The sequence below is a fragment of the Magnolia sinica genome, chromosome 4 (genome assembly GCF_029962835.1).
Source record: "Magnolia sinica isolate HGM2019 chromosome 4, MsV1, whole genome shotgun sequence".
Classification (NCBI taxonomy): domain Eukaryota; kingdom Viridiplantae; phylum Streptophyta; class Magnoliopsida; order Magnoliales; family Magnoliaceae; genus Magnolia; species Magnolia sinica.
The window spans coordinates 20,187,648-20,198,968 of NC_080576.1; positions in this window are offsets into that span (position 1 = coordinate 20,187,648).

An 11,321-nucleotide genomic window follows, 5' to 3' on the forward strand; every position below is an offset into this window, starting at 1 on the left:
GGCAACAATAGGCAATCCACATCCATACTTCTAGCATTGAACTTGACAGTCTATCATTTTTTAGACCATCGATATGGTGGGTCTGGGACAAAAATAAATGAATAAATAAAATTGAAGATTGGAAGATTGTTGTTAAATGGATGTCTTAAATCTTGATGTCTGTGATGCTCGACCAGTCGAGGGACTGACTCGACTAGTCGAGGGTTACGCAGATGATGTGTGGTTTGTGCGCAGACTGCGTAAATTTGAGGCAGTTTCTATGGAGGTGTGTAAGTGGGGTTTCCCCATCTATAATTAGGAGTCCCTAAAGCCATTCTCAGTTATTATAAGGCTTCCTGAAGGTATTTTAAGGGTTCCGAAAATGGTTTTAGGGTTTTCTAAGGGTGTAGCAAGGGTGAGATTCAAGCTTGTTTGGATCGGGTAAGTCTTTTCTCTTTGTAATTTTTATTTTTATAGTAAAGATTTGTTGCTTTGTGACATAATTTTTTTCTGAAAGGGTTTTCCACGTTAAATTTTTGTGTTCTCTTGTGTTTGCTTGGTGCTCTTAGATTGCTATCCTATATCCAAATCTATGTGATTCCGCAGCACAAATCTCAACAAGTGGTATCAGAGCAATCATTGGGGCACAGATCTGAATTTGCAGGATTAGCAATAATGGGAAGTATCAGGTATGATATTGAGAAGTGCTCGGGCAAAATTAACTTTAAGTTATGAAAGATCAAGATGATTAATTCCTTAACTAAGCAAAGCGATGATGGTGCTCTTGAGGCGAAAAAGTCTACTATAATGAATGTAATACTCTTGATAAGAAGGCCTTATCCCCAATCTGTTTATGTCTCACGGATGAGGTTCTCTATAATGTTTTGAGGGAGAAAACTGCTGCTAGTTTATGGGTGAAGTTAGAGGATATCTATGCGGAAAAATTATCTGAAAATTGCCTACACTTGAAGTGGCAGTGGTATAAGTTCAAGATGACAGAGAGTGGAGCTCTGGAGGCCCACATTAACAACTTTAATAAATTAGCCTGCAAATTGCTAGATATGGAGGAGTAATCAAAGATGACGAACAAGCATGTATGTTACTGAATTCTCTTCGATATTGTATGAGTCATTTAAGGACACAATGTGCACCATAAATAAAACCTTGAGTGTCGACGCCGTTATCTCAGCCCTTCAAGGGAATACCATGAGAAAACTAAACGACGACGTGGAAACATCTTCTGATGCCTAATTACGAGAGGCAGGAATTCTGAGCGAGGTATAAAATCTTTAAGACATAGATCCAAATCCAAGGGCAAGGGCAAAGGAAAACTAAAGTGCTGGAACTGTGAGATGTCTGGACACATGAAGAAAGATTGTACCAATCCTAAAGCAAAGAAATAAAATTCAGTAGCTTCTTCCAAAGAGGCTAATATTGTCACATCTGATGAAGAAGCAAGTAGTGGTGATGTTTTGTCTATGTCTATGATCGGACACTTGCATGACAATCATGGAAACGAGTGGATCCTCGACACAGGACTGTCATATCACATGAATTATCATCGAAATTGGTTTGTCAATTACAGATAATGCGATGGTGGAAATGTTTTTATGGGCAGTAATAATGTCTGTAATGTTGTGGCTATTGATATGGTGAGATTAAGATGTTTGCTAGGATGGAGAATACTCTGACTGATGTCAGGTACGTTACTGATATGAAGAAAAGTCTAATTTCTATCAGTGCACTCGAGGCTATAGGGTACAAGTTCACCGGTATTTATGGTATTCTTAAAGTTTCAAAAGGGTCACTCGTGGTTATGAGAGCGCAGAGGCACAGTAACCTTTATAGGTTGATTGGGAACACTTCAGCAAGTGCAGTGGCAGCAGCTATTGCAGATTTCACGTCTCTACGTATGTGGCATGCTCGTCTGAGCCACATGAGCGAGCGGGGCATGAAGGTACTATCTAATCGTTGTTTGATTTCGGCTTTTAAAAATTTTGATTTAGATATATGCGAGCCATATATCTAAATTAGAAGGTACTGCCTGATCGTTGTTTGATTCCAGCTTTTAAAAATTCTGATTTAGATATATGGGGGCCATCACTAGAGATTTCCATTGGGGGTTGTCATGATTTGTTTCATTTATTGATGACTACTTCGGGAAAGTTTGGATTTACTTCATGAAACGTAAATCTGAAGCTTTCACCATATTCAAACAATGGAAGGCAATAGTGAAAAAACACTCAGGGCGGAAAATAAATGTTTTAAGGACTTACAATGGTAGAGAATTCACTTCCACTAATTTTAATGAATATTGCAAAGATGAATGGATCATTAGGCACAACACAGTGCGTCACACGCCCAAATAAAATGATGTGGCCGAGCGAATGAATTGGACTCTCTTGAAGAGGGCTTGATGCATGTTAAGTAATGTTGCGTTAGGCAATGACTTGTGGACAGAGGCCGTCAACACGGCCTGCTATTTGATGAACTGGTCTCCTTCTACGGCAATTGAATGTAGAATTTCAGAGGAAGTATATAGTGGTCATAAGATTGACTACTTAGATTTGTGCATATTTGGTTGTGAAGCTTACTCTCATGTACCGTCAGTTGAGAGAGATAAGTTAGACCATAGAGTTAAAAAGCATACTTTTGTTGGCTATGGTATTGGTATGAAAGGTTACAGGTTATTCGACAGGGTCACATGCAAGGTCATCACTAGCCGTGACATCAGATTTGATGAAAGCTCTCTATTCTGCAAGAATGATCAAGAGGAGCAAGAAGAACCAGAAAGGTTGATCGTAGACGTCCAGATTAACACAGATGATACTCAAGAAGAGACAGATGTAAAGACAGAGGTACGGGATCAGGTGGAGTAGCCACCAATGAGAAAAAACTTACCGCGTGATCACATGTTATCGGCAATATACAAAGACGACTATATTATTGTATATGCCCTCGTTACAGATGAGAGGGACCCGTCTACTATTCAGGAGGCTCTCAGTGAGCCTGATGCAAAAAAGTGAAAGGTGGTTATGAACGATGAGATGGACTCGTTGTACAAAAAATCACACGTGGGAGCTAGTGGAGCTTTCAGTGGGCCGAAAAGCTATCAAATGTAAGTGGTTATTCAAAAGAAAACAGGATAGATACAAAGCTAGATTGTTAGCGAAGGGTTATACTCAGGGAGAAAGAATTGACTTCACAGAGATATTCACGCCAGTAGTTAAGCAAGTGTCTATCATATTCGTGTTGGCACTGGTTGCCCAATACGATCTTGAACTGGAACAAATGGATATCAAGACTGCATTATTACACGGGAAGTTGGAAAAGCGAATCTACATGAAGCAACCACAGTGCTATGACATTAAAGGGGCAGAGAATAAAGTTTGTAGGTTAATGAGGTCGTTGTACGACCTAAAACAGTCGACTAGGCAATAGTATAAAAAAATTGATTCTTTCATATTGAGTCAGAAATTTACTTGGAGTGAATGCGATCACTGTGTCTATTACAAGACATTGAGTGATGGCAGATTCATTATCCTAGTATTGTATGTTGATAATATATTGATCACCAGTCATTATATGTTTAAAATCAACGTATTAAAGACTCGGTTATCAAGAACATTCGAAATGAAATATTTGGGGGCTTCAAAGAGGGTTCTCGGCATAAATATTCATATAGACAGGAAGAGGAACAGACTTTAGTTATCATAGACAGAATATCTTGAAAAGGTGTTGATCAAGAATGGAATGGACCAGGCAAAGCCGTCAAGCGTTCTCCATGTGGTTCACTTCAAGCTTTCCTCAGAACAATGTCCTAAATCAAATAAGAAAAATCAAGTTATGTCTTATGTGCCTTATTCGAATGTGGTTGACAGTTTAATGTATACCATGGTCTGTATGAGACCAGATACTTCACAAGCAGTTGGTGTTGTGAGCAGATACATGTCAAACCCTGGCAATCAACACTGGGAAACAGTGAAATTGCTATTTCGATACATTCGATGTACAAAAAACTGCGTCTTAACTTTTGAAAAGACAGGGGCAAAGTTGGTAGAGTATGTGGATTTAGATTACGCAGGCAGTGTAGATTTCATGAAGTCTACTTCAAGACATTTGTACTAGCGAGTGGAGCAATTAGTTCGATGTTAAAGCTTCAGTCCGTAGTGGATCTTTCCACGATCGAAGCAGAATATATGATAGTGACGAAAGCATTTAAGGAAGGAGTTTGGTTAAGAGGCATGATAAATTAGTCAGGACTTCAGCAAGAAGCCGTGCTGGTTAACTGTGATAATAAGAGCGCTATCAATTTGGCTAAAAATTTTGTTTATTACTCACATACTAAACACATGGATATTCATTATCATTTTATCCGACAGGTGCTTAAGGAAGGAAGTGTAACACTAGAGAAGATTCACACCAGCGTGAATCCAGTAGACATACTTACCAAGGTTGTTCCTACAGAAAAGTTCAAGTTCTGTGCAGCTTCTCTGGACTTGGCGAAGGCGTAAAAAAAGGACGAAGTGTGCACGAAAAGTGTTGATTGGAACTATGATGCGATACAAAGATAACAGAAGATGTCAAAAAGTTACACGGTTAAGGATTGAAGATATGGTAGAGATTGTTGTTAAAAGGATGTCTTAAATCTTGATGTCCATGATGCTTAATCAGTCGAGGGACTGGCTCAACTAGTCGGAGGTCCCTTCGATTGGTCGAAGCTCTCCTTCAACTAGTCGAGGGTTATGTAGACAGTGCGTGGTTTGTGCGCAGACTGCATAAATTTGAGACAGTTTCTAGGGAGGTGATAAATGGGGTTTCCCCATCTATAAATAGGAGTCTCTAGGGTCATTCTCAGGTATTTTAAGGCTTCCTAAAGGTATTTCAATGGTTCCTAAAAGGGTTATACAGTTATATAAGGTGTAGCAAGTGTGAGATTCAAGCTTGTTTGAATTGGGTAAGTCTTTTCTCTTTGTAATTCCTATTTTTATAGTGAAGATCCGTCGCTTTGTGCCATGCTTTTTTTCCTGAATGGATTTTCTATGTTAAATCTTTGTATTCTCTTGTATTTGCTTGGTGCTCTTGGATTACTATCCTAGGTCCAAATCTGTGTGATTCCGCAGCACAAATCCCAACAAAGATTTCCTACAAAAAGGAAAACTCTGATACTTTCATAGAATATAAGGGATGATATATAAATTGCATAAATGAAAACAATAATTCAAAACTTAATTTATCCACATTCTCATTTTAAATGTATGTTGAGAGCTTTGCTAGAATATACCTTGATGCGTTGCAATAAGATGCATTTAGACTTCAACCTTTAAATTTAGGTCATTCAATTGTCTGAATTGTTACTATGACAAGTCTCACTTTCTAACTTCTTATGAGCATGTAAAATAAATAACAACTTTCAATAGTTGATGAGTTGGCTCTTTTCCTTGAAGATGAAAAGTCTGATATACCTTCATATAAATTAAAGGTTTGAAATAATTAATTTAAGATGTTTTTGAGGCATCCCTCTCCAAAAGAAGCTTTCTCACATGAATGAATCGGGTCACTAAAACAAACATTGAATGGGAATCCAACTATTAAAGTCTCAAACTTGTACTTGCATTACACTGGGATGTTCCCTAGCAGATCATAAAATAGCTTATTTAGTTATTTCACCATATATCCTTGGATATTTATTAAGCCATTAAAATGAAAAATATCTAATGGTCTTATTTCAACAAGCAAGTACACACCAATTAGTTGTTATGATTGGTTAACAGGTTTGATTTTAAGACCATGGGGATAATGAATATTGTATGTTAAGTCTCTTTTATCATCTCTTATTTAATTTAACAAGAGGGAATTAGGGATTTTTTTGTTTCAACATTTGTTTCCCAATGATATCATTTGGTAAAATTATTTTTTCGTAATCGATAAACCTCATGTTTGAAATAAGTATGTCGGGCAAACGCAAGTAGGATTTATTTTTTATAGGTGGTTATTGTCGTTCTTAAAAATTGTTGTAAAGCCCCGGTTTCCATAACTTGAGCACGAGACTCGTTCTAGAAACCCGAGAGTTAATATATCAAAGAACAAGCGGAAGAATCAAAATAAGAGTATGATAGCATAAATAAGCATGGATGATAACATAAATCCTGAATATTCGGCCCACTCAGCTGGGGGCCATAGTACAAAATTCATAAGTTTTTCAAGTACCAACAACTGTAAAAGAAATGCTACATCTACTGGTTAAGTCCGAAGTATTCAGCCACCTCCTGTTGCGGCTTGTCATCATAATATCCTTCCTTGGGGTCTGCTGTCACGCCTTCAAGGCCAGTGCTACCATCCTCCCCATCTATGTTGCAACTCTGTACGGTTGGATATTCGATGAATGAGTGGTCTGCTCAGTGTGAATTCTCCTTAAGATTTCACACCACTGCCTTAGCAAACACAGTAAAAGAAAAATAAGGATATAATCTAAAACAAGCAAGATGCATCTTTATTAATGTATGGATGTATGAATGCACATCGACTTGGGGATGCTCATCCAGTCGGACTCGGGCTCATCACCCATGCAATCATCGACTTGAGAATGCTCATCCAGTCGGATAAATAGGTTGATAGTCGGTGGTCTGGGAGCTAGCGAAATGATATCCCAATGATCCTAAGGGCACGTGCTACAACTCTAGAATTAGCCACCCGTTATCGCCAATATGTTATGGATGCATGATTAGCCAAACCATTATTATTCTAATTACAATTAACCCTTTTAAGTAACTCAATGGTCACTGCGGGGGGTTCGTCACCCAACGTAGGCTGACAGCTTGAGTATAGTGTCCCATGACCACTATCCCCGGCTCATGAGATATTCCACCTTAGGGTGCCTGAATGGGGCCCCTCCATAATTGGTTGATTTATATACTTTGAGTTAAAGGGTCTCATTCCTCACACCATCAGTCTAGTTGCACCCTAAGTGTGGCTCACATGCATTGGTGAACAATCTTCCATTCATAATACTGCGAGTTGAATTCAGTGGATGACTCATAGTAATCACTCGATATGTAAAGCATATAGGTTAGATGATAATATCAAGATTTGTGAAGAAATGTTATAAATCAAAGTGTGAAACATCCAGCAAGATGAAACTAAAACATAAGAATATAATGAACAATACTCATGAGTTATCAGTCAATATGCAGTCCTAGCATTTGATGTGGTTATAGTTTAACAATGACTTAAGATAGAGTAATAACTATTAGGATAGTAGTCTAATATACACCATGTTTAACTAATTTAGAGATGGAAAGCCCAAGGGGAATAATCATCACCTTGAAAGGTTGTATTTCCGTCCTTGGTACACGCCCCTGAGCATACCTTACGGCGCATCTCACGCAAGCAGTCTCCTAGAGTTATTCCCAATATGACAACTTGTGTCGGAAAGCATTCCAGCCCTTAGAATGAATAAGGTCTATAAGGACCGTATGATCAACGGAATTTGGGCCCGTTTTAAGGTGACCAAGCCCACCAACCATGGTCCGATCAATGAGCCCTGGGCTAGGCCTGAAATGTCCCAAAATTAAGGCCTGAACTGGGCCTAGACATGGCCCAATTTGGCCCAACTGTTGTGGCCCAGACTGGGCCCGGTTTCTACCTTTAAACAAAGCTCAGACTGGGCCTGGGCTAGCCTAGCTCGTTGCACCTAGAACCTGCCTAGAAATTGGGTTGGGCTAATCGGTTCGGCCCATAGTGTGGTTGGGTCGGCCGTCTGGCCCATTGAGATGCATAACGGGTGCGGCCCACTGGTTGTGCATTAGTGAGGCCCACTGTGATGTGTGGCGATGCCCACTTAATTATAGATGGCGCGGCCCACCTGGGCTGAACGTGGTGCGGCCCACCTAAGTCAAATGTGGTATGGCTAAAAAATGGCCTGGATATGTCATGATTTTAGGCCTGGTTCCAGCACAGTTTAGAGGCCCGAATCATGGCTGAACCTCCCATTATAATGCATCATTAGGAGAAGGAAAATGGAGGGAGGGAACTGTTACCTGGTTGATCTGCAAGAGGCCCACGCCTCTACTTTCTCTCCCTTTGCTCTCACCTACTCTCCCTATCACTGACTCTCTCTCCTTTCCTTCTCTCTTTTCTTTCCTCTCTTTCTGGTGTGAAAGCTGAAGGCAACAGTGCCCATTTATAGGCATAGGAGAGAAACTTCCAACGGTTGGAAAGAGGGCCTCATCATGCGACGGCCGTGATTAAAAGATGGTCGTGCATGGGGTTTATCCATGCTTGGGGATATATAGCTGATGCATTGGACTATCTAAAAGTACATCTTTTGGGGTCTGGTGGGGCTTATCTCCTGATCAGGCTCGGATGGGTTAACGAGGAAGATGACCCAATCATTAATGGAAAATCACTGTCCAGGGTGTTTCGGGGTGATATGGTCCGTTTGAGCGGACCAGATGGAGTCTCTGATCAGTATGGGGCCCACTTTTTAGACCACAAACGCGGGTCTTCATTCATCTCTCGAGAAGACCCGGTTCTCACCATTTTCTCACGAGATGAGATATCCACCCTTCTCATTTCGTACCACCTCACAAATAAGGGTTGGGATTGTTCCACGTGGCCCCAGTGAACGGCCATAGATGTGCCAGCGCCCCATTTCCTGAAATGGGATTTCTTCCTTTTTGCTTCTTCCCTCTTGTCCGGCCGTTTTTTGCTGTGAGAGGATCCTTCCTTAGCTGGCGAGTGGATGACAACGATCCACTGGACAAACCGATGCTGGCTTACATGACAGTCCCTTTGATGGTCCCCTATCCGAAAATCCTAGCCGTTTGTGAACATTGGACGGCTCCGACCCATCTCCCTCATCTCTATGCATGGGTCCAAAACCCTATACAGTTTTGGTTAGACGGACCCCGCGAGCAAAATTGACGATTTGGATCGTCCAGAAAGTGGCCAGGGCGGCCCACTTTGGAATTTGAAACTTATCAGATTTAAATTTTCAAAATGGTGGAAGAATTCCGCCAATTTGCAAGGGAGCTCGGTCAAAGGTCATTTAACCAATTTTATCACTCCCCAAACCTAGAAATCGGAGTCATAGAAACCCCGATCGCCGAATCCGGTGCCAACAGCCTCCGTAGTACCCCATTCTCGACTCCCAACACCCATATGCCGAGTTCCGATTTTGGGATCCTATAAGGAGGATTTTCCAACGTACATTTATCTCATAAGAAGCATAACCACAAGTTTACCCAAATCACAAAAGCAATATCATCATCGCATATCCACTAATATAAACTTTGAATACAATGCAAAAGGGGAAATACATATGTTAAAATAATAATAATAATAATCAAGGCTCTAGAAGACCGCTGCATGCTCCAAGCTCAATATTGCTGTAACCTAACATCACCTGCACGCATATATCACGCATAAGCTTATAGAAAGCTTAGAGGGTGGTGTAAGTATGTGTACAAGGTAAGTGTTAAGTATTCAAAATAATGTCGTAATTATAAAATATCGGAAATATTAGCATGAATCATATGATATCAGAGTAAGAAGAAGTACTATAAGTCCATAAAAATATCATCAATCTCATCCAGGATATGCGATAAAAAGACATACCAAGCCAATGTCATATACAGAGGAAATAATGTAATTTGGCTATGTAATGCGGAAACATAATGAACCAGATATCAGATATCGAGGATATAATACAATATCTAATTCAGAAGAGCTACTAAAACCATCAGCCTTATCTAGGTCATATAAATACAGAAATATAGCTACTTGAAATGCCATATGCCTGGATGTAATGCGATAAGTGGTGCGAATGGAATGACCATACTGGAGTGTGAAGTCAGGATGATAGTACGTAGTATTGCAGGCTATGGGGTCCATCACAAGGGACTTCTATCCAAACTAGTCGCACACCTAATTTGGATTGTCAGACTCAACGTGGTAAACTCCTGATCTCAGGTTAGTCACTCGCCCCAACCAAAATCCTATCCATTGCGAAGGTACACGTAACAAATAGTTGCACACCATCAACCCGAGTGGATAGTGAATGAATGAATGAGTATGCAACTCCTGCTCAATAAGTCCACATATCAGTACAGTTCCTTTCTGGGATCATCACCAGGGTTTAGTACACTCCAAATGGCACTGCCCCTCTCGCAGCAGCACAGTCCAAGTCAGCCTAAGAAACCTCACTATCCGCCTGACCAAGAGTCTGATAATACCTATTCGACACATTGATAGCGGACCCATTTATGAGATGGTCAAACTCAGCCTAGCTATGCCCCCTATCCTCGGGCGAGTAAGGCTACACCCCCTCCCAACCGACCACAACACAGTTGGAGACGCAGCCTTCTCGTATGCGGCACTCGGGCGCTCATGTATCTATTCGGTCTCGACGTTGGGGCATCCTTTGGTACCAAGAGGGTTTAGGAATTTTCACCCAGGGCCATCTATAGCAGTCCGATGCTAGAACAGATTTTCGGTGTCCCATCTGGCCATCCACGATATGCCTGTGGAGGCTACGGCCCCGATATCGCTAGGGCGTAGAGTAATCACAACTCACAATGCAAGATGCATGAGTCATACTATCCAGTCATGCATCAATCCCGTGCATACCGTGCGCTCATGTAAGACAATCTCTACCTATCAGGGAATCTCATAACAACTAGCACTATGGCATATGCAATCGTCAATCATGTCTTATAACAAACATGCAGATGATGCGTATGAGCATGTATCATGATGCTATGCTGTCACATACTCATAATCGGTATGAATAACCGGCATCAACAATCGGCTTCGATAATGTGGACATCTAACCAACATTGCCCCAAGGAATGACCCACATAGAGCCAAACATATAATAGGCCCACGGCTTCACACAGAGGCCTAATATATAACACAGCGGGCCTTACCCAAGGATCACATATACACAACAGGTGGGCCCTACTCATGGGCCTTAAACACATGACATGTGGGCCCTACACATGGGTCTCGAATACATCAAATGGGCCTAATACATATCATAATGGGCCTTGCCCATAGGCCACGAATACATCACAATGGGCCACAACCACGGGTCGTATATACATCATACGAGTCTCGACAGTCGACCTTGGCCTCAACAATTTAAATTAACACTCAGAATCAACTTCGATACTTGGCCTCGACAATCGGAATCAGTCTCGATACTCGGCTTCGACAATTGAAATTGGCTTATATAATCGGCCTCGATACTCGGCCTAGACAATCGGAATCGGCCTCGATACTTGGTCTTGACAGATCGGAATCGGCAATCGGTCATGATAATCGGAATCCGTAAATCGGTT